This window comes from Falco rusticolus, chromosome 6, assembly GCF_015220075.1.
Source record: "Falco rusticolus isolate bFalRus1 chromosome 6, bFalRus1.pri, whole genome shotgun sequence".
Lineage (NCBI taxonomy): Eukaryota > Metazoa > Chordata > Aves > Falconiformes > Falconidae > Falco > Falco rusticolus.
The window spans coordinates 13,830,716-13,852,744 of NC_051192.1; the positions used below are offsets into that span (position 1 = coordinate 13,830,716).

The 22,029-nt window shown below is 42.1% G+C and overlaps 1 protein-coding gene across 1 annotated transcript in view; it reads left to right on the plus strand.

Moving 5' to 3' along the window:
- Positions 1-22,029, plus strand: part of CLIC5 (chloride intracellular channel 5) — a 95,696-nt gene that overhangs the window by 8,117 nt on the left and 65,550 nt on the right. The gene's annotated exons all lie outside the window — the stretch shown is intronic.

The window sequence follows — 22,029 nt, forward strand, 5'->3', positions numbered from 1 at the left end:
CTTTCACACTTTCTCTGACCCTGTAAAGTCTTACTTGAATTTCTAAACCATAAACACCTGTGTTCTTAAATAAACACTGTACTTCCCTTCATAAAATCTCTTGTATTCAACTATTCTCAATATTTATTAGGCTGTAAGACAGACCTGACAGTTCCTGCTTTTTAACTACATAACTGATAAATTTTCCCGCTCTTGTTTCCCTTAAAAAGACCATACACCATGAGTGTAATACTCTTGTTATTTCAATAGAAGTCTTGAGAAATTTGTAACTTTTCAACATAAATAAGATTATCAGAATCTGTTCCTCGGTTCCATAGGTGCTTTGAAAGCGGAATAAGAGATTTTGTTACCACATATCGTGAGAAGTGTTTTCAGCAATGTCTGTATTTGGTTAATTTAGTTTATTTAAGCAAGAACACACTATAACCTTTGCACTAATAGGAAATACTGATTATCTTGTATGAGCTAAGTGAGATCAAATGGCTTGGTGGACTCTCCTAATATTTCATTTGGTTTCCATTGTAAATCTTGGATTTCTTGGAAAACAGAGTTAGTTAAAAAGTTATGCTACATTTACTTGTAGGATAAAGGAGAGTAATTCAATCAAGTGTTAAGAGAATCTTGAGATTCTTTTGAAAGTGTTAAAAAAAGTTATGATTCAAATGTTTTCCTTTGTGTCATGTCTTCCTGTAGATGAAAAATTGATTTTATTCCCTCTTCATGTCTCCCTTCTCTATGTCACAATCCTTTGTGATTGCTTTTATAGTTTTTGCATAAAGGTAGGTAATTTAAATTACTGATAAAAACCCCAACCAAATGAACAAGAAATGGCTGTCATGGTACTTAGTCTTATTCTGCATAAGACAAACCATGGAACTACAGCCATTTCTCTTGAATTGCAATATAACTGCAGCAACTCTTGTGAAAAGATGTGTATCGTTCAGGAGAGGGAGTATCTTCCTTCAGGAGAGGGGTCATGTGGGTTTTTGCTACTGATTTCTCTAGAAGTGGGCTATGAGACCATGTGTGAGGGCACTTGGGCATTTTTTTTTTAATCTTCATAGTACTTACACTGTATGACTCTGAAACGACAGTTGTCATATTTCTGTGACTGAATCATGGTTGTTGCTAAAAATATGTTAATTATATGGACAAAATAATATCTGTGGTGTTGGTTCTAGTTCATGTCTCTGCTTGTAGTTCTGCATACATGTTTTAAAAGTTGCAGCAATTGAGTCTCTTTTGTTTGTTAGCAACTACATGGTGTTAGCAGTGTGAGTGTTGCATTTTGGCTTTGAACTCATCTCTCTATTCCTTATTCTTTCGCATTCCTCTTGTTTCAAAATAATGGTGTCCTCTTTCTGTGCATGAAAAAATAAAATGCGTGCAGATGATCCCATTCAAGCAGAGATGACGGAGTTAGTTTGAATTTCTGAAAAGTAGGAAGAGGGGCATTTTGAAAAGAACTGTCGTGGAGAAGGATTGAGGAAGTCCCTTTTCTTGCTTTTGTTGTGTGGAATAGCTGAGTATCCCATAAAGGGGCTTATCAGCTGGTCTAGAGAAAAGCACAAACTTCGGACTCTGACTAAACTGAGATGTCCTTGAGCCCCAGGGCATCCCTACCTGGCTGGAAGATAAGGCATGAGGCTTTCAGGTAATCCATGCTGTGGTCTTCCTCCAGCAGGAGCTGGTGACCCGATGGGTAGGGCACTGCATACTTCTGTGTGGGTGACTGAACTGAACTCCTATGACAGCAGTTTATTCCTTGAGAAATTGATGACATTTCATTTTTGGATTTTTGCTTTTCTTTCTTTCTGGTATCAAGGTAATAAAGCACTAACTCCATGGGGTGCAGATCCAGCTTCGCTATCTTTAATTATCTAGATAGCAAAAGTCAGCTTATAAAATGGAAGGTCATAGAGTTATAACGGGAATTGTGAAATACTCAAGGGCTATTGCTTCTTGCACGTAGGAACCAAATCTCTCAGCTGTGTCACTGGCGGTTATTCAGATGGTTCCTTTCTTCTATGGTCTGTAGTCCACCTGAGGTCAATGTTGCTCTGAAATTGGGTTATCTTTTGGATTTGCTCTTTTCTGCAGACATTAACAGTGACAGCAAGACCTTTTGCTGTGGGACAATAGTGGTAATGACAATTCTACCACTATTTGTTCCTTCCGTTGTTTGTAGCACTAATAAATCTCTGTGAGGGGCTGGAAATGTGTCAGACAAGTTGCTGCTGACTGAAAACCAGAGAAAGGGAGAAAATTAACTGGTGTCTAACTTATAGACTAGCTGGCTAGAACAGCAATTTAACTTCTTCAGAATATTTAAGTGCTGTTGCATTAGGACCACACTTTCAGACTGTAGTCCGTTCTGTGTTATTAGACACCAAAACGATGTTTAAATAACATTAACTCATCTATCACTGATTATCAGTAACTCAGAAACTATGTCACCATCAGTGGACTATTTCAGAATGTGCCATAAGGTAAAAAATCTTGGCTTTCATCAAGGAATTCCCTGTACCTTTAATAGCAGAATATAGCATGTACCAACATAGAGATGTTTGTCCAAATCCAGCATGTTAAGGCTTGTCACAGCCAGCTTAATGCCCTTTCAATGGCATTGTAATTTCTTCAAACAAAAGCCTTTGAAATTTGAACAAAAATATGACTGACATACAGGCTATGTACTGAGTGCATAGGACTGCTTGACCTAATTGTAGTTGTTGCTCAGAAGTTAAACCTTTTCAGTTGTATGTTGTTTTCATTTGTATGTTCCTTGTTTAGTGGTGTATTTGTTCTGAAGGTTGTTTCTTTGAAAAATTTAACTTCTTATTTTCCTGAATCTCTAGTTTTTATTTAAACAATAGTCCCTCTATTTTCTTTTCAGAATAAAATTACTGTGCTTCTGGTTCATTGATGACCTGAGATGGGCTACAGGTTATACCCTCTCTGTACACATTTGTGCCATGGGAGCAGAGTTGCCAAACGAAGGAAAATAATTCTTTACCCTGAGCAATAAACACCTTGTATTTTGCAAACAATACCAATTTAATACAGTGGTTTAGCATCGTGAACATGTATGTTGGATCACTGCACTGGGGTTACAGATTTAAGGATACTGGAAAGCACCTCTGGAGATCATCTAGTCCAGCCCTTTACTCAGAGCAGGATCACCTAGAGCAGGTTGCTTCGGGCCATGTCTGGTCACGTTTTGAATATTTCCAAAGATGAAGAATCTGCAACTTCTCTGTGCAGCCGTTCCAGTGTCCTATCCTCATGGTAAAAATGTGTTTTCCTATGTTTAAATGGAATTTCCCGTATCTCAGTTTGTCCTTTCACTGGATACCACTGCCTATATTTAAGAATGCTGTTTTAAGAAACATACTGCTTTTAATTTCTCTGTACATCAGAACTAAACGTTTAGCTGTTTCCATTAGGATTATTGCATCTTTTAGTAAAATGTCTTTAAGGCAGTAGCTGTGAAAGAAAGGATGTTTCTGGTTTTTCTGCAAGATGCTTCCCACTCCCTGTTTCCAAGTCAGGAATGTCTGAGGGCTCTAACTTGATGGCACAACCCTGTGCTAGGTTCCTACTGACTTGTGAAGTTGAGCTGAACTCCTATGAAAGACGGACCATGTTCTTAACAAGGTTAGTGAGATTAATTACTTGTATCATTGCAAAAATCATGCTTCTTCCCATTTGTTGTGGTTTAACATCAGCCAGCAACTGAGTACCATGCAGCTGCTCACTCATTTGCCCCCTGCCCCAGTGGGATGGCGAGAATTGGAAAAAAGTTAAAACCCGCGGGTTGAGAGAACAGTTTAATAATTGAAGTAAAATAGAAGAATAACAATAATAGTAATAATAATAACAACAATTGTAATGAAAAGAGGGGAGAGAGAGAGGAACAAAACACAAGAAAAACAGGTGGTGCCCAATACAGTTGCCCATCATCCGCTGAGCGATGCCCAGCCAGTCCCCGAGCAACGATCAGCCCCTCCCGCCCAGCTCCCCCAGTTTATATACTGGGTGTGACCGTCTGTGCTATGGAATATCCCTTTGGCCAGCTCGGGGCAGCTGTCCTGGCTCTGCTCCCTCCCGGCCCCTTGTGCCCCCCCTCGCTGGCAGAGCGTGGGGAACTGGAAAGCCCTTGGCTTAGGGTGAGCACGACTGAGCAACAACTGAGCCATCCCTGTGTTATCAGCGTGGTTCTCATGCTCAATCCAAAACACAGCACTATACCAGCTCTTAGGAAGAAAATTAGCCTAGCCAAAACCAGGGCAGTATCCAACCCTTATTCCATACTATCTACGTCATTGCCAGGTACCACACTTTCTCACCAATACATCCCAATTAACCACCATCATCTCTCCAGTCCTGTGAGAGATGTACACACACACATACATATATACACACACTGTTGTGGTTTAACCCCAGCCAAAGCAAAGCAAGGAATTAATTCCCCACTTCCCATGGGCAGGCAGGTGCTCATCCATCCCCAGAGAAGCAGGGCTCCATCCCGTGTAACAGTTATTTGGGAAGACAAACGCCATCATTCTGAATCTCTCCCCTTTCCTTCTTCTTTCTCCAGCTTTATATGCTCAGCATGACATCATATGGTGTGGAATATCCTTTGGCTATTTGGGGTCAGCTGTCCTGGCTGTGTCCCCTCCCAGTTTCCTGCGCCCCTTCAGCCCTCTCGCTGGCAGGGCCTGAGAAACTGAGTTGTCCTTGACTTAGTATAAAGCTCGCCTAGCAACAGCCAAAAGCGTCTGTGTGCTGTCAGCATTGTTCTCACACCAAATCTAAAACCCAGCACCGCACCTGTTCCTAAGAAGAAATATCCCAGCTGAAAGCGGGACATACACACAGAGAGATATCATTACTTTATGTTAGTCTATGCCATCCCTATAAAGTGTCCGTTGAGTTCATTTAGTCTGTTATTTCAGGCTCCATCTGTCACGGTGGTCACTCAGGACAGGAGAGCTGGGGTGTGGTGTTGGATTGCTACATGCTGAAGCCAGTTGTGATTCCATCACTGCTCTGCTTCTCCGATTTCATCAAAGTTCATTCTTCATTAAGGTGGGAATCAGAAGGGAGTTGGATTCAGGTCCCCGTATCTGGAGTGGCAGAGACGGGTGTCACAAGGTGCCAAGTGCAGTGATGGGTATACAGCCACCATCAAAGTGATAATATATAGTCCTATACAGCAATTAACATCATACAGTTCATTGGCTATTCTCACTCAAAATCAAGTCCCCTTGAGGCACACATAAAAATTCCCCATCCTCCCGCATTACTCACCAAGTGCACCCAGGTCCTTGAGCAAAAGCACTCCCTTTTTTTTTTTTTTTTTTTTTTTTTTTCCTGAGGCAGGAATAACCCAGACTTTTCCCCCAGCAATTCACATATCCGTGCCTCTGGGGTTGGGGTAGGTTTTGCATATCACACTTCCTCACATCCTCTCCGTGGTCCCACAGGTAAAACCACGTTGTACCCCATGGTGTGCGCCCTCTTTATCCTCTCTCTTGAGCAAAAGGACACTTACTGTTCATAGCTGAGATGTGGTCTGTACAAGATGGGGAGTAAGATCTATGCTTGTCGAGTTGCTGGACCAGTTTCTCCACAGCCAAGATGAGGGAGGAAGAGGTGTTGTCTTCGTACTCTCAGAGTTGGCAAACCACTTCATCCACTGTTGCTGCTGCTTTGTCCCTTCCAGCTCATTACTGCCCATGAGTTGGCATATGATGGTGGTGCACACCATAGAAATTTCCGCCACATGGGTCATGTGCATTTGTCTTCATCTGGATCTGTGGGTGGCTGTGTGTTGTTCAGATCATCATAAATCATCTCTAGCACAGCTAATTCCTTCAGGTAGTGGACAGCACTCTCCATGGTGGTTGTCTTGCCTGGGTGACATGTAATGCCTTCCTTGAAGGTCTACCTTTCCTTCACTCTTGACAGGAGTCACCTCCAGAGGCTGGGGACTTGTGTCCCTTTTCCAATTGCCTTGGCAATGCCCCCTTCCCTAGAAAGTGATCCCAGCAGCGTGGCTTCCATACTTTCTAATTCCAGTCTCTTAGCCCTGTTATCCCAGCTTAAGAGCAGCCAGGTGGTAACGTGCTCACATTGGAAGATGGCCGATATATTTGTGCATATCCTGCAGCTCACTCAGGGATAGGGATCGAGTGGTTACTGCTTCTTCTGCCTCTTCCTCCTGTTCTTGTGGTGGCCCCACTTCATCCTCTTTTACTAAATCAGCTGTCTTTCATATCCATTTCTTCTGTATAGGGGTGGCTGGTACCAGCATGGATTGGTCCTCTGCCTCACCCATTGCCAGGGTCTGAAATAGCCACAGTGCCTGTTGCAGGGGTTGGAGTAGTCACAGATGCTTAACCCTAAAAAAGGTATGAACCACTTTCAGCTACGTGCTGGCTCCTAGCAATAGGACTAGGCTGGTTTCAGTATCCCAAGAGTATTAAAATTTTTCAAAAATCTCAAATGCTACTCTTAACTAGCCTGGAGGAGAAGGGGAAGATGTAGAAAGATGTCTCTTCCTTAGGTTGCTTCTCTGAGAAAAGTTAAAAGGTGTAATTATTAATAATTCCCAATAGATGGCTCCTGAAGTACTGAGGTGACACCAGCGCTGAGTACACAGACCAGATTAGTTTCACGACCTGTCATAATCACAAAGCAGTATTACAAAGTACAACAGAATGATAACCTTGACCCAGGACCCAGAGATGATAAACAGCACAACAGGGAAATCATGCTGCAAGGTGTGACTTAACCTAACTCAGAACAAGCACAACAACTCTGAGAGCAAAAAAATCAACGTGACTATTACACCACTACAATGAATGCTTATAACAAAGTTGTTTTAACATGCTCTGGTCAGATCTGTTGTTACCTCAACCCTCTGTGCTCCACGTTGGGTGCCAAAAAGGGCTCTAATGGTTTAACCCCAGCTGACAATCAAGTACCACAGGGCTGCTTGCTCTTGCCTGCCTGGGTGGGATTGGGGAAAGAATTGGAAAAAGATAAAGCCCATGAAATTAAAACAAAAGAATGAAAGCATAAATAACAACTGTAATGAAGGGGGGGGGGGGGGGGGCACAGAGAGAGAAAGAGAGGAATAAAACCCAAGAAGGACAAGTGGTACCAATATAGTTGCTCACCACCCGCTGAGCGATGCCCATCCAGTCCCCGAGCAGCGATCAGCCCCTCCCGCCCAGCTCCCCCAGTTTATATACTGACCGTGACGGTCTGTCTATGGAATATCCCTTTGGCCAGCTCGGGGCAGCTGTCCTGGCTCTGCTCCCTCCCGGCTCCTTGTGCCCCCCCTCGCTGCAGAGCATGGGGAACTGGAAAGCCCTTGGCTTAGGGTGAGCACGACTGAGCAACAACTGAGCCATCCCTGTGTTATCAGCGTGGTTCTCATACTCAATCCAAAACACAGCACTATACCAGCTCTTAGGAAGAAAATTAGCCTAGCCAAAACCAGGGCAGTATCCAACCCTTATTCCATACTATCTACGTCATTGCCAGGTACCACACTTTCTCACCAATACATCCCGATTAACCACCATCATCTCTCCAGTCCTGTGAGAGATATACACACACCCCGAGCATTGCAGTAGCTACTGAGAAGAAAATTAACTCTATCACAGCTGAAACCAGGACATCATTGAGCTGGTTTTTCTGTTTTGTGGAGCATATTTGTATCTGTTGAGAAAGTTCTCTTTAAAAATGTGTATTAATGGTTTAGAACAGAAAGTTACAGGACATAGGTAGTTTTTAGCATGTATTATTTGAGAAGAGCAGAAACAGATCTTAATGTAATCATGTGGATGTCCTGTCTCAAGTTAGTGGTTATGCTGATGCTTTGCTGAGCAGCCCTGAACATTTTGTGAGACGCAGATGAAAAGTAAAAGAGTACCTGGCACAGATGAACATTTCTGGTTTTCTGTAGGAAGCCATGCAGGGTGTTTCAAATAAAGAGGTGGATAGCAATATTAATGAGAGTATCAATTTTTCAAATTTTCAACCACTTATTTCTTACTACACTCATAGTCGACAGAGTAAAACAACTGTGCTTGCAATTTTGATGTGGTAGATATCTGCAAAAGAAATTGGCTATCCAAATATTTTTTAGCAATGCAAGAAAAGATAGTCTTTTAATTGACTCCAATACAGCACATAAAGCTGGTGTTAAACCGTATCTTCTCCACTAAGTTTGCAGATAATAAAACAAGTTCTGGCTGAAGCCAGTGGCAGGTGTAACTCTCTACATCTACCTAAAATTATAGTAATTTGGCTTTTTATGACATTTTAGCTTTAAAAAATATTTGTAGAAATATTTTTATAAGGATTAAATTTGTAAATAAGCAAGTAAACAAATATTATTTTGGTCTTACGCATAAGCTTAGGAAAAGGTTAAGTGATTCATAATCCATCTTTTAAATAGTGTTAACTGAGTAACTTCAGCAAGGAAAAGATCCAAAACCTGTTTTCAGAGTTTTCCAGTTCTGGCAGATTTACAGACCAAGATGCAACATGCTGAAGTTAACATGTGCATGGCAAGAAATGACTAATGGAGAGCCAATATCCTAACGTGATACCCTTTTTGGTAATTTTAATGAAATTAATGGGTGGGTTTTGCTGCAAATAGTCTAATTAAGGTAGTTTACAGTTACAATGAAGTATAGAAATACAGGCCTGGAATATCAAGTGATAAGATGTGTCCTCCTGCTCTCAGTCTTATCTAGACTATCCCTCCACAGATGATGCTTTGAAAACATTCAGTGATGCAGATTCAGCACTCTACACCAATTAGTCTCTGTCAGTGCTTAATTATTTTCCTTTATTAAAATTCTATTGCTCTGAATTATGCTGATTTTCTTTTTAATAGGTTGGTCCTTTATATATTAGAAGGCAGATAGCAAATTTCCCACAGTCTTTGCTTTCATAGACTAAAAAAATTAAATTCCCTCAGGTTTCCCTCATGCTTGAGTCCTCATTTCTAAAGCTTGGGTGGTTTGGTGTGTTGTGGTGGTTGTTCTTTGTTGTTGTTGGTTGGTTGGTTGGTTTTTTTGGGGGTGGTGGTTTTTTTTTTACTGTTTCCAATATCTCTTCAGGTAATTTATATATTTCTTAAGCTCTGATTTTCTGGTACAGGTAGTCTATGTAGCAGTGAAAATAAAAATTACTACAGCAAGTGCTTCTTTAATTCATCATCTATCCAGCTGTCTATTCAGGACACTTTATCTGCTGTATTTTAACGTATTTATGCACCCTTTAACATTTTGTTCAAGATTACAAAGTTCATCTTCTAGCCCTGGTGTTTTCCCAATAAATGCTTCCGTAATGGTCTCAAGCATTTATTCCAAACCGCCTGTTTGGAAGCAGCTGTAATACAGTACTATGGCACGGTTTGCGCCTGCCATTTGACTTCAAGGGCGTTAGGTTTCTCTTCATGATATGATCAGACTGTGATCTCCCATCACTGATAACAGTATGGGTTTAGAGCCAGACAACTGCTCTGATATAAATCCGGTGTGAAGGATACCATCACCAGAGCTTTTGCTCTACTAACTCAGAAAACAGAGATAGACCTGTAACCCCTCCTCACCACGCCGTCCAGACACAACACAGGTTTATGGCTTCCACCTGCACCATATCACAGGTAGGAGACTGGTAATCTTTTAACATACAAATCTAGTAGTTATGTCACCCGTATTTCTGAGGACAAAAGCTGTCTTGTGGGTCTCTTCATAGCTTAATTTATGCTTATCTGAATTACTCTGTGTGCATGTGTGAAAAGATTAGCAAACGGCCGTTCTATTACAGATAATGTCCAGTTCCCCAACTATCAGTCATGAACAGAATGTGTGCTTTAGCAGCAGGGCATAGCGGTTTGCTTAATCTTTTGGATACGAAGGGTAAAAGGTCTTTCTTCTGACCTCTGCTGAGTCTGTGCCTTGCTCATGCACCTTTTCTGCCTCCAGAAAGGTCCATGAATCAATTTTCAGCTGACACTCCCGTGCCACCTTCAGCTTTTGGCTCTGGCAGCGACCACGGCTGGTAGAGCACAGTAGCATAGCAACAGCTTCGAAGTATGGACCCGTATTGTCTAGGAAATTGTTACTGCCCAGTGATTGCAGCAATAGCAAGTACAATGTAAATATGTAGGTCAAACTGAGAGAAAGTTAAACCAGGATTTATTGACTTATGTCTTTTCCTTGTATTTTCCTTTTTGTGACTCCTTCTTTGATGTTCTGAAAAGAAGACTGTTATCCCAGCTTGGATTATTCTTTTCTTTTGAAACATCTCAGCTCCTACGTTTTAGGAGAGGAAAATGTTTGGATATGTGAATTGATTACTTCTTTGCTGGCCCTGAAAACTTACCTGTGTAGCAGTACTGTCAGCTGTTAAATGGTTTCTGTCCAATATAGAGGGATTTTTAGTATTTTTAATTGTTTAATGCAGAAGTACCTAAAAAGCAGCTCTACTGTGGCAGATGTTTTACAAACAAAAAATAATAGATAATCCCTGCAGAGCAACTGGTGATGATATATGTAAATGATTTTGTAATCTGCAAGAGGAAAGCCGCTTTTCTGCTGTGCTTTGTTTTCTTCAGATACCAAGGGTTGGATTTGGCTCACACAATTGAAGCTGTGTCTGCAAGCTATTAGCGACATCTCTGTAGGATGTCTAGGCTATCGTCTGCAGTTGATACCGTGCAGTGGGATGTTAATTCACGTGGGCAAGTGTAGGTAGGCATCAGCTGCAGGGTGAGGTTAGTTGTTCAGTAGACTCTATTCATTGTATCAAGTAGAGGCATAATTTGGTTTTCTAGCCATAGGCATCTGGTGCTGTTTTAGACATCTTAAGTCTCCCTTCCTGGCCTCCAGCTGCCTCTGCAGAAGGTCACAGGTCTCCCATAGATTTCATCTATATTTACATATTTTCATATATGTTTACAGATTTCCTCAGCTGTCCAAGGCCTCTCAAGTGCTGCTGGGTATCTAGATTTAGGCAACTGAATCAAGCTATAAACTTTCACTGAACACAGTGGCATGGTCACTTGAAGTTGAATAAACTGAATGCCACCAGTGACAGCTTAAATACAAAGCTTGTATTGCTAGATTCAACTGAAAGTTAATTCTGGTAATGGACATCTGGAAACAAACTTCAGACTGATTTTTTTTCAAGCTATTTAATTTTCCTTTTCCACTTTCAGTGGCCACACTCAGCAACAACTGAAATGCAGTAGTGAATGAACGCAGCAAGACTGGACTGCTTGGTTGTTCACTGAACAGTATAACTTAGATAAACTGATGCATTTTATTATCTTTCCAAGACTGAGAACCAGTGCTCTTTCTTTAACTTCAGTCAACCTTTATCCTTTTTTTAACAGCAATCCCCGTATATGTTTCTTTCAACTGTATTTGTTTTATAGTTACTTCTTATTTTAGACAGCACGGTAGAATACAAAAGCTAGCTGAATTTACTAGATATGAATTCCTAGGTACCATTTCAAACACAGCTTAAGATTTTAATTGTGAAAATAAAATTTCCTTTATTTTCCACTGTTCTGCAGCTGTATTAAGTGGTCCATTTAGAAGTATTTTCAGCGTCCTCTCATACACTGTGATTGTGGCTGGAAAGGAACACCTGAATATTTTTCTGTGTCAGTGGCAATTTTTTAAATATTTACAGGTGCTTAATGGCAAATGGTACGAACTTGTATGAAATTACATTCTGTGGAAAAAAGAAAAAAAAATGAGGCATCATGTTACTCTAAAATGAGTCATTGATTTTTTTCCGCAGGTCTGATTTTTCTATTTAGATCTCTAGGTGATCCTTTTCATATCAATTAATAATACAATTATGATTGACGTTTTACTGTTACTACATCTCTGATATTGTTGTAAGACATCAGTGACCTTCATGAATTTGTAATTATACAATTAGGAATAGATGAGAAGTGAATTGGTTAGCGCAGAGCTCTGGTTTTGGTACAGGCAAGCAGTATTTGAAACCAGGATTTTGATTCACATGTTAATTGATTTTCTGTTGCAGCCTCCATGCAGTCACCTCAAAGCAGTCTACAAGTGTTACTGAAGTAAAACTTGAGAATACATCTCCCGAGATAAAAACAGTATTGTGCTACTTGTATGTCTGTAAAAAATGAGGCACAGGAAGGTAAAAATCTGTACACTCACTGAGATGATTTTTGGGGGGTTCCTGGTAATCTGAAAAAAGTTCATGGGACCGGAGGTGACCTTTTGGGACATGAAATAGAGTCCTTTAACATCACAGACAGCCTCATCATATAATACATAATTCATAAACTGATCAAGGTCTATCTAAAAAATAAGTTAAATAATTATTATAATTTTGGAAATCTGTTCCAGAACATCATTGCTCTGCTGATTTGACACCTTGCTCTAATTTCCAATTGACACTTTTTCATGTGCAGGCAACACATCCTTGTTCTTGTGCCAGCATGGTCCATCAGCATTCATTCTTTCATTTAGCACTTTTAAAAATCAGTTTAGGCTTAGATATCCCAAGATGTTTTTGGGCTTAACCAGCCAGTCCTTTTTGTCTCCATTTCTGCTACTTGTCATAGTAATCCTCTTCTGCACAAATCTTCTTTCCACAAAGGTGCCTTTTTTCCACAGCTACATCCTGTCTCAGGCTGCATCTACATTTATAGCTAGACTAAACAAGCAGCAAAAAAGATTCTTTTAAAAACTTCCTTGTTTAAGATAGCTACATTTGTTTCATTAAGTACATCATTCTATTTGAGGTGAAATGTCCTGAGATAAATAGATATTAGAGTCAGTCAGAAAAAGCTTCATTAATTTCATTGTTCCTCTCAGTTTTTCTCTTATCCTGACACCTGTTTTCCTTTCAGCAACAAGAATGTTTTTCTAACAACATTGTAATGTCTCCTAGTCTGCCTGCAGAGCACCAGTGAGACAGAATTTCCATGGTCCTGTTGGCCTTAAGAGTGCTCACAGGTACCGGTCGTGAATAGTTCAACAGCTTCAGAGGGCTTCTCTGAATCCGTGACTGACATTTAGGTGAGGCTGTTCACTTGTCTGTTACTGCTCTTTGGGAAATCTTAGCATCTGAAGCTCCACACTGTATCCCTGTAGCTTGAGGACTGGCTGAGAAGCAAATGGAAGGAGTGGAAGCTTTGCATCGGAATAGATAGGTATTTAATCTCTCTTATGACCTCTGCTCACATCTATTTGTACTGGTTTTGGATTTATTTTAAAATGTATTTGATTAAAAATCTGGCCAGTGGAAGGGTTTTATATACTTGCCCGCATCTATACTTGCTGCAGAAGTATAGTGCATCCTTGTCTCTAATACTGGTACTTTGGTGGCCCCTTGTTGTGAGAGGGTCTCTGTTAGCCAGAAATGGCACGTGACTGGTCAGGGAGGTGTCTGTGTAATACTGAGAAGTCCTCATTAAACAGGAAAACCAGGAGAAAGAATTTAAATAGTTTCTTATTTTTAACGTAATTAGAAATCCTTCCTAATTTTTCTATGTATATTTTTATATTTTATTTAATATTTAAATTTATTTTTATATAATATTTATATTAAATATTAACATTATCTATAATTTGTCTATTAGCTAGGAAATTTCCAGATAAGCACTGGAGAAAATAATTCAAGAATCCTGATTTTTATAGAGCAGACTTATTGTTCTAACAGGTTTTGGTTTTGGTTGGTTTTTTTTTTCAATATCACACTGATTCAGGCATGGGAGGTTACCTTTCTTGTACATATCATGGGCTTTTCCACAGGCCATCAAGAAGGCCTATTAAGAATGAAGGCTACACTCATATCCCAGTTGTTTAAAAAACAAAATATCCAAGGGCTCAGCACTGCAGCATGCTGAATGCTCTGATGCTTATCCATAACATGTATAAATCACCTGCCTAATGTTGTAGCATATAAGAACTTTAATTCACATTTTTCTCAATCATTTTAAATTAATAAAATTATGTTTGTATTTAAATACTTCAGTGCTTTGAGAAAAGGAAGAATAGAAAGCAGGACTTTTTTTTATAAGCTGATGAACCTTTAAAGAAGAGTCATAGTGTTTAAGTTCAGGGAAGCTCAATGGACAACACTAAAATGCCCATCCTTTGCTTTATGAAGATAGAGAACTAATTTAAAATGTTATCATATAGGGAAATCATGGATAAATTTAGACATGAGGTATGAAACTATAAGGAATTACTTAGTTTGTCTCATGATTGCTAGCTCTTGTTCTTGTGGGGGACTTCAACCTACCGGATGGCCGCTGGAAATACACCACGGCGAAGAGGGAACGTTCCAGGAGGTTCCCGGAGCAGGCGGAGGATAACTGCCTGACCCAGCTGGTCAGCGAGCCAGCCAGGGGAGATGCCCCACGGAGCCTGCCACGGGCAAACAGGGACGGACTGGTGGGTGATGTGGGGGTTGGAGGGCGTCTGTGGCACAGCGATCGCCGGATGACAGGAGTTTTCATTTCTCAGAGCAGTGAGGAGGGGGCTCAGCAGAACGGCTGCCTTGTGCTGCCAGGGGGCCGGCGCTGGCCTGTGCAGGGGCCGGGTGACAGAGCCCCTGGGGAGGCAGCCCTGCAGGGCCCGGGCTCCAGGCAGGCCGGGCGTTCCTCAGGGAGGAATTCTGAACGGCGAAAGGCAAAGATGAGCGGTGGGGGAGGAGGAGGCCTGGCTGAGCAGGGAGCTTGGGCTGGAACTCGGGGAAAGGGAGAGTTTCCACCGCTGGCAGAGGGGGCAGGCAGCTCTGGGGGGCCGCAGGGGTGTTGTGAGGCTGTGCAGGGTGCGGATCGGAGAGGTGAAAGCGCAGCAGAACTCGGGCTGGCCACTGCTGTAAAGGATGTAAAAAAGATGTTTTTACAAATCATTAGAAACAAAAGGAAGGCCAAGGATAACCTGTATCCTTTATTGGGTGTGGCAGGGAGCGTTGCCACAAAGGATGAGGAAAAGGCTGAGATGCTTAGTGCTTTCTTTGCCTCAGTCTTTAATAGCAAGACCAGCTTTCTTCAGGGTACCCACAGCTGGAAGATAGAGATGAGGAGGAACAGAAGCAAGTCCCCACTGTCTGGGAGGAAACAGTTAGTGACCTGCTGCTCCACTTCCATGTGCACAAGTCTATGGGGCCAGATGGGATTCATCTGAGGGTACTGAAGGAGCTGGCGGAGGAGCTCACCAAGCCGCTCTCCATCTTCTATCAACTGTCTTGGCAAACTGGCAGATGCCAGCAGACTGAAGGTTAGCCAATGTGACACTTGTCTACAAGAAAGGCCAGATGGAGGATCCGGGGAACTACAGGCCTGTCAGCCTGACCTTGGTGCCAAGGAAGGTTATAGAGCAGCTCATCCTGAGCGCCATCACACAGCATGTACAGGACAACCAGGGGATCAGGCCCAGCCAGCATGGGGTTATGACAGGCAGGTCCTGCTTGACAAACCTGATCTCCTTCTATGACAAGATGATCTGCCTAGTGGATGAGGGAAAGGCTGTGGATGCTGTCTACCTGGAGATTATTAAAGCCTTTGACACTGTCTCCCACAGCATCTCCTGGAGAAACTGGCTGCTCATGGCTCGGGTGGGTGCACCCTATGCTGAGTTAAAAGCTGGCTGGATGGCTGAGCCGAAAGAGAGGTGGTGGATGGAGCTACATGCAGCTGGCGCCCAGTCACAAGCAGTGTTCCCCAGGGCTCAGCACTGGGACCGCTAGATAGAATGCAGCCTATATATCTCATTATTAAACCCCAATTGCCCATGCTTTAACTATGGACTTTCACTATGGGTTTGTTAAATTCCGTAATATATTACCTGCTATAGTAAAACTCAATACCAATTTAAGTAGGGATTTTGCTATTGTCTTTGCTATCGGTGGAGAAGATGGGAGGACAGTTGGGAGGAATGAAGCAGAACACTGGTAAGCCAGGGTGTGATGTGCAGCATGAGGACAAATGTTGCTGCTTGATTGTATCGTTACGGGTCTTTATTTACCAAGGGAAGGAAAGGAGTGCTGCACAACAAGGACAAAATAAAATCATTCTGAGGCAGAAGGATGCTGCAGCCACTGAGACAATTGCTAAGCAAGAGTATTTAAATCCCTAGGAAATACATCTGTAATATGTACCTGAACATAACACAGCTTTGATTCAGACTCCATATCTTTATTGATGATCTGGATGAGGGGATTGAGTGCACCCTCAGTCAGTTTGCAGGGGACACCAAGCTGGGGTGGTGGTGTTGGTCTGCTTGCATGTAGGAAGGCTGTGGAGGGAGGTCTGGGAAGGCTGGACTGATGGACCAAGGCCAACTGTATGAGGTTCGACCAGGCTCAGTGCCGGGTCCTGCCCCTGGGTCACAGCCACCCCAGGCAGCGCTACAGGCTGGGGGCAGGGGGCTGGGAAGGTGCCTGGTGGGAAAGGGCCTGGGGGTGCTGGTCAGCAGCCGGCTGGGCATGAGCCAGCTGTGTGCCCAGGTGGCCCAGGTGGCCATCAGCATCCTGGCTGGTATCCGAAAGAGTGTGGCCATCAGGAGCAGGGCAGTGCCCGTCCCCCTGCGCTGGGCACTGGTGAGGCCGCCCCTGGACCCCTGTGTTCAGCTTTGGGCCCCTCACTGCAGGGGGACGTGGAGGGGCTGGAGCGTGTCCAGAGCCGGGCAGGGGGCTGGGGCAGGGGCTGGGGCACAGGGCTGATGAGGAGCGGCTGAGGGACCTGGGGGGGTTCAGCCTGGGGAAGAGGAGGCTCAGGGGGGACCTGATCGCTCTCTACAGCTGCCTGAGAGGGGATTGTAGGCTGGTGGGGTCGGTCTCTTCTCCCAGGTAACAAGTGACAGGACAAGAGGCTGTTTCATCAGGTTGTGTCGGGGGAGGTTTAGATTGGAGATTAGGAAAATGTCTTCACCAAAAGGGTTGTCAAGTATTGGAACAGGCTGCCCAGGGAAGTGGTTGAGTCACCATCCCTGGAGGTGTTTAAAAAATGCATAGAAGCGGTGCTTAGAGGCATGGCTTAGTGGTGACTTCGCAGTCCTGGGTTAACGGCTGAACTTCATGATCTCAAAAGTATTTTCCAACCTAAATGATTCTATGATTCTATAAACCAGTTGCTATATTTTAATTTCATTATCTAATGTTTCAGTCTCATTGTTTGTCATTTTGGGGACTAAAGAGAACTCAACTTGTCAGTTCACATGACTATGATGAAGGGCTATAGGGCAAGTATTTTTAATCAAGTGATTCATTGTGGATCATGGTTAATATGCTGTCTGCTCAGTGGGCCTTGATGAGATTTCAGGGAGATTTCTAAGCAGTAGCACACTGTAGGCCAAAATGTAGTAGGCTGAAAACGTAAGCCATACTTAAATTAATAGAATTGCTCTGATTCAGTACAGACAGGATATTACTCAAGTTATTTTGATGCATTGTCTGTACATGTAGTTTGAAGGTTGTTTGGGTTTGGGGATTCATCTGCGTAAAATTTATGAAGTCTGTTTTAATGATTGTTAGAAAATTTCTTGAGCGTTGGTCTCAGTTGCTTGGTTTTTTGTTCCTGTGGTGGAATAAAAGCTGAATATGGAGAAGAAGTAATTCTTACTTTGGCTAGAAAGGGAAGTTCAAAAACCTCAGAGACAATCTATTTGAATTAAACACCCCAGGACCCAACATAGATTGTCTTGAGGAATTCATGCAGTCTAAATTTCTTGGAGGTCAGTCTTGGAGGTTGTAGATCAACTAATGGTGAACTCTGGTCACCTGATAAATCTGACCAGGCACCATCTGAGAAAGAGCAGCTTTCTCAGCTGGGAAAGTGATTCAGCTGCTGTAAGGTGTAAGACGTCTGATCTGGTGAAAAGCAACAGCTGGAGGCAGGATACCCCAGGGCATCTAATGTTGCTCTGGAGATCTATGAACATTTTAACCCCACTATCAATTTCTCAAAGCCTAAAGTTGCTACAAGGTCATATTTCTGTGAAAAGACACTAAATGAATATGGTGAACAAGGATCCAGTATCAAAAGTTTCTTATACATTATGTAGCCTATTTTGAAGAGGCACCAGTCTTCCTTTTCTTTGGTGAGCACATGGATTTGTAAATAATCAGCAGTAAGTGGTTTCCAGTTACATAGTGCATAGTTACAAGGTGACGTAAAAAAAACACCTTTGTTAAAACCACATAGACTGTTTTATATGTATCTCATACTGCAGGATTGCATACTTATGAGGCGCCTCAAATTTACTTATTTTCACCAAATGTAGGCAGAGTGCTTATCTGTTGAATCAGTAACTTCATCGTGGTCCTAACTGTTCACGTACTTTGGTGTGCTGGCAGCTTGCCATGCGTTAATGAACCCATATAACAAACAGCAGAAGTTTAAAGCAGCAAATTCACAGTCAGATGGCTCCTCCCTGTGAGATTGCAGAGAATGAAGTTTGGACAGAGCAGAGTTTCTTGCAGTCATCGGGCGCTGATTGGCCCTGCACACCGCTGCTGATAACAGCTAAAAATAGCCCTGGTATATAAGCCCAGCAAGCAGCACAGCTGCCCTGGCATTACCTCCACAACTGCCAGCGAGGGAGGAGACCATGTTCTCCAAGTCCCTGCAAGTATGTGACCAAAGAACATTCTGCTTCTTAATTCCACTTAACAATTAACTTGTCAAGTAAAGACACGCACTGGACTGTGTGACTCATGGGGGAAGTAACCAAACTCTGCTTAATAAAAACCACACACACACACAAAAAGACACAAACTGAAGGCCAGATTTTCTGAGCAGGTTTTCTGAGCAGAGTGTGACAGGTGGGCTGGTGGAATGTTTTTGGGAGTGTGCCTGCAACATATCTGTGTTTTTGTGTACAGTGATGTTGTACTCGTATATATACTCAGGTAATCACCTGTATGGGGAGCATACTCTGCGACGATGGAGTTCTGAACACTTGGAAAAAACAAACGTGTTTTTCTTTGACAATGTTTTGGCTCAGCTGGCATTGAGGAGTTCAGGAGTCTATTCTCAGCCTTGCTGTTGATCCTGAGGAAATCGGGTCACTTCCTTGCATTTCTGTTCCTTTTCGAGTTTTGCCTGTCTTCCTCTGTTTTAAACTGTGGACCTTGGCAGAACAGTGACTTCAGTGGTTGACTGCATTGCCAGATAAACCTTTGGGTGCCTGAAGTGCCTTGGATGAATAAAGAAGGTAGACACCTGTGTTGAAGAGCTCCCCTTTTAAGGTCTGGCAAAAGTTACATTGAACTGAAGACAAGGTATAAGCAGGGAAAGCATTAGAAAGTCTTAAAAATAGGTGGCAGTATCAGCCCTATTAATAGTAACCTATTCCCTCATCTACTAATTCCAGTTGCTCTGAGTTGTCCTCTTTGATTTTATGAAGCTTTGCTTCATAATTTATGAAATTTGCATGAGTGGATTCCTTTTTATTTTAGTTACAGTATTTTAATTTTCTTTTGCTTTATAATAATACACTGCAAAGTTTATAATATCTTGCAAGACTGACAGATGACTTGGCTAATTTGCCTTCCATTTTGGTTTTATGTACTTGATTTTCTGAAAAGGTCACTTACAGCTGCCTAGCCATTTTCCCTTTCAGAAGAACGCTTGATTACCTTTTAATTTATTGTTTTACTTGAGAGATCTCTAATGGCAAATGAGATAATTGCAGAGGATGTTGGTTTGGTAGTTCTGCAGATGGAAGTCTTTTTCTGGTCAGGAGACCCAGCATGAGGAGAGGTGTAGAAACTCCCACACAGTGGCTTCCACCTGGTCAAGATACAGAGCTGAGAGGCGTCAGTCCTTACAGCGCACCTAACTTCACCCTTCTGAGCTCTTTGCCTTTCCTCTCGGGAAGTCAATTTTCTGTGTTAATGTGTAGCTAAGAGATAACCTGAGAGTCTCTTATTGGTGCCATCCTCCGCAGGGTATTTAGGCTTTCACTCAACATCATGAGATACCGTTATATGTACTTATTAATTAGTCTGGCATCAGCTCTCACTTGCTGCTTGGCTAGGAATGGGTAGAAATTGCTAATAATGAGTAAAAGGCTCCATATCTCATTAGCACTTTTCTAACTGATGTAGGCCTCCCAGGAAAAGTCCATTTTTTACAAAATTGTGTCATAGTTGTCTCCAAGGTCAGAGCAGCAAGAATGCAAAGATGTCTCTGGGCTTTTACACTTCAGTGATCTATGAGGTTGCTTCTAGGTATTGCAGCCAGTGACCAAGGGCCCACACCTTCCTTACAAAAGTGATACCTGCTACATACTCTGTGAAAATTTTGTGATTTCAGGAAAAGATGAAAACTTTTTGGAAAATCTTCCATTTAGGACGAAAAAAATCTTACATCTTTCTAGTTAGACTGCCTAGTATTCCCAATTCAGACAAACTTAAAGAAGACCCTCAGACTAAAGAAGACCTTCAGACTGATCAGAGCTACATTTCACACTAAGATTTATTTTCAGTCTCAAGCTAAGCTCTTCTTTCAGCAGTGCCACCACTGTCTTTCACTTCAGGGTGGGGAACGTGGTCTCTGAAATCCTAATAACCTGTGCATGGTGATCACCAGCAAAAATCTACTAACGTGAAATTGTAGTTGCAGAAGAAGGTTCACATCTGTGCTTAACTAACCATACTACTTTGATTGATCCTGGTTGTCTGCATTAACTCTGCAGTGAAAAGGGTCATCAAGTAAAGAAAAACTAAAATGAGATATCACCAAGTCAACATCAGGTGCTTGAAGAGGTTGAACTCTTATGTTGAAGAAGGAAGGAAAAAAACCCCAAACAACTCACTATTCATTTAATAACAGCTCAAGGTGATGCGCTAAGGAAAGTGAGCTTGTTCACTGGCAAACTTTGTGGAAACTTTATCACAGAAGTACCAAAAGGTGAAATGAAAAATGTATGAGGGCAATTTTCTAAGGAGAGTGGAAGAGTTCTACAGTTCACTGTAAAGCTCAAGGTCAGCCAGCTGCATTAACCCAGGTGTACAGCACTGCCATTGATGATGTACGCAGAGGTTAAACTTTGCTGCCTTAGAGAGAGATGTAAAGATGCTGATCTCTGCTATTTCACACTGAACAAGCATGGGTTTATCAGGGAGCCAAAAGCCAGAGGTCCTTAAGCCAAACAGTAGGTACACCACAGAGGATCCTGTAATCCACTCTGCAGATCTGTGCGTGTGACCTGCTGCGCAGGTAGTTCATGGCTTCATGTGGCACAGCTAAATGTCACTGATGCCAGCATCTGAACCCATGGGAACTAGTCTGAGTCACAAGTAATTTCAAACTGAGTTGTTGAAGGCTTCATCTTTTAGAAATAATGTGCCTCAAAATATAGAAAGTAATTTCTGCTTTCAGCCAAATTGTTTGCTAAACAGCAGAGTGAAACACAAATGTATCCAATGAAATCAGCAGCAATCATGCACTCTTTGGGCCTTACTTACTGAGGAGAATTGAAACTAGCCTGAGATCCACAGGAGTTGTACATGCCATTTTGAACACTACCTGTAAATAGTAATTCACAAATTGGGATTGGAGTAGCGTGTTATGCGCTGGCCTGTTGCTTGGGGAATTTAATCCTAGTTTGCATGTACATGCTTAAGTCCTAATTTAGATTTAATTTATGACAAGAAGCATACTAAGAAATGAACAGAAATAAACTAAATAGGAACTTGCACTAAGAACACTTGTAAGTTAAAACAAAAGGCATGCATTACTTACTCCATTGCAGATTTCTAAGTAAAGTCATGTAATTTTAGTTCTCTGACAGTTGTGAGTCGACAGTAACAGGGACATCACACTCACCTGGTGTTGCTTTTCTGCATCATGCTTTAACATTATGGAGAATTTATTTTGAAAAGAAAGGGCTGAGGGTATCTACATTCCTCCTTTCATCAGCTACGTTATCCGTATAGCGCACAGGTTGGGACAATCTGTAATGCTCTCTATTGTATCCCCTACAGTACCGC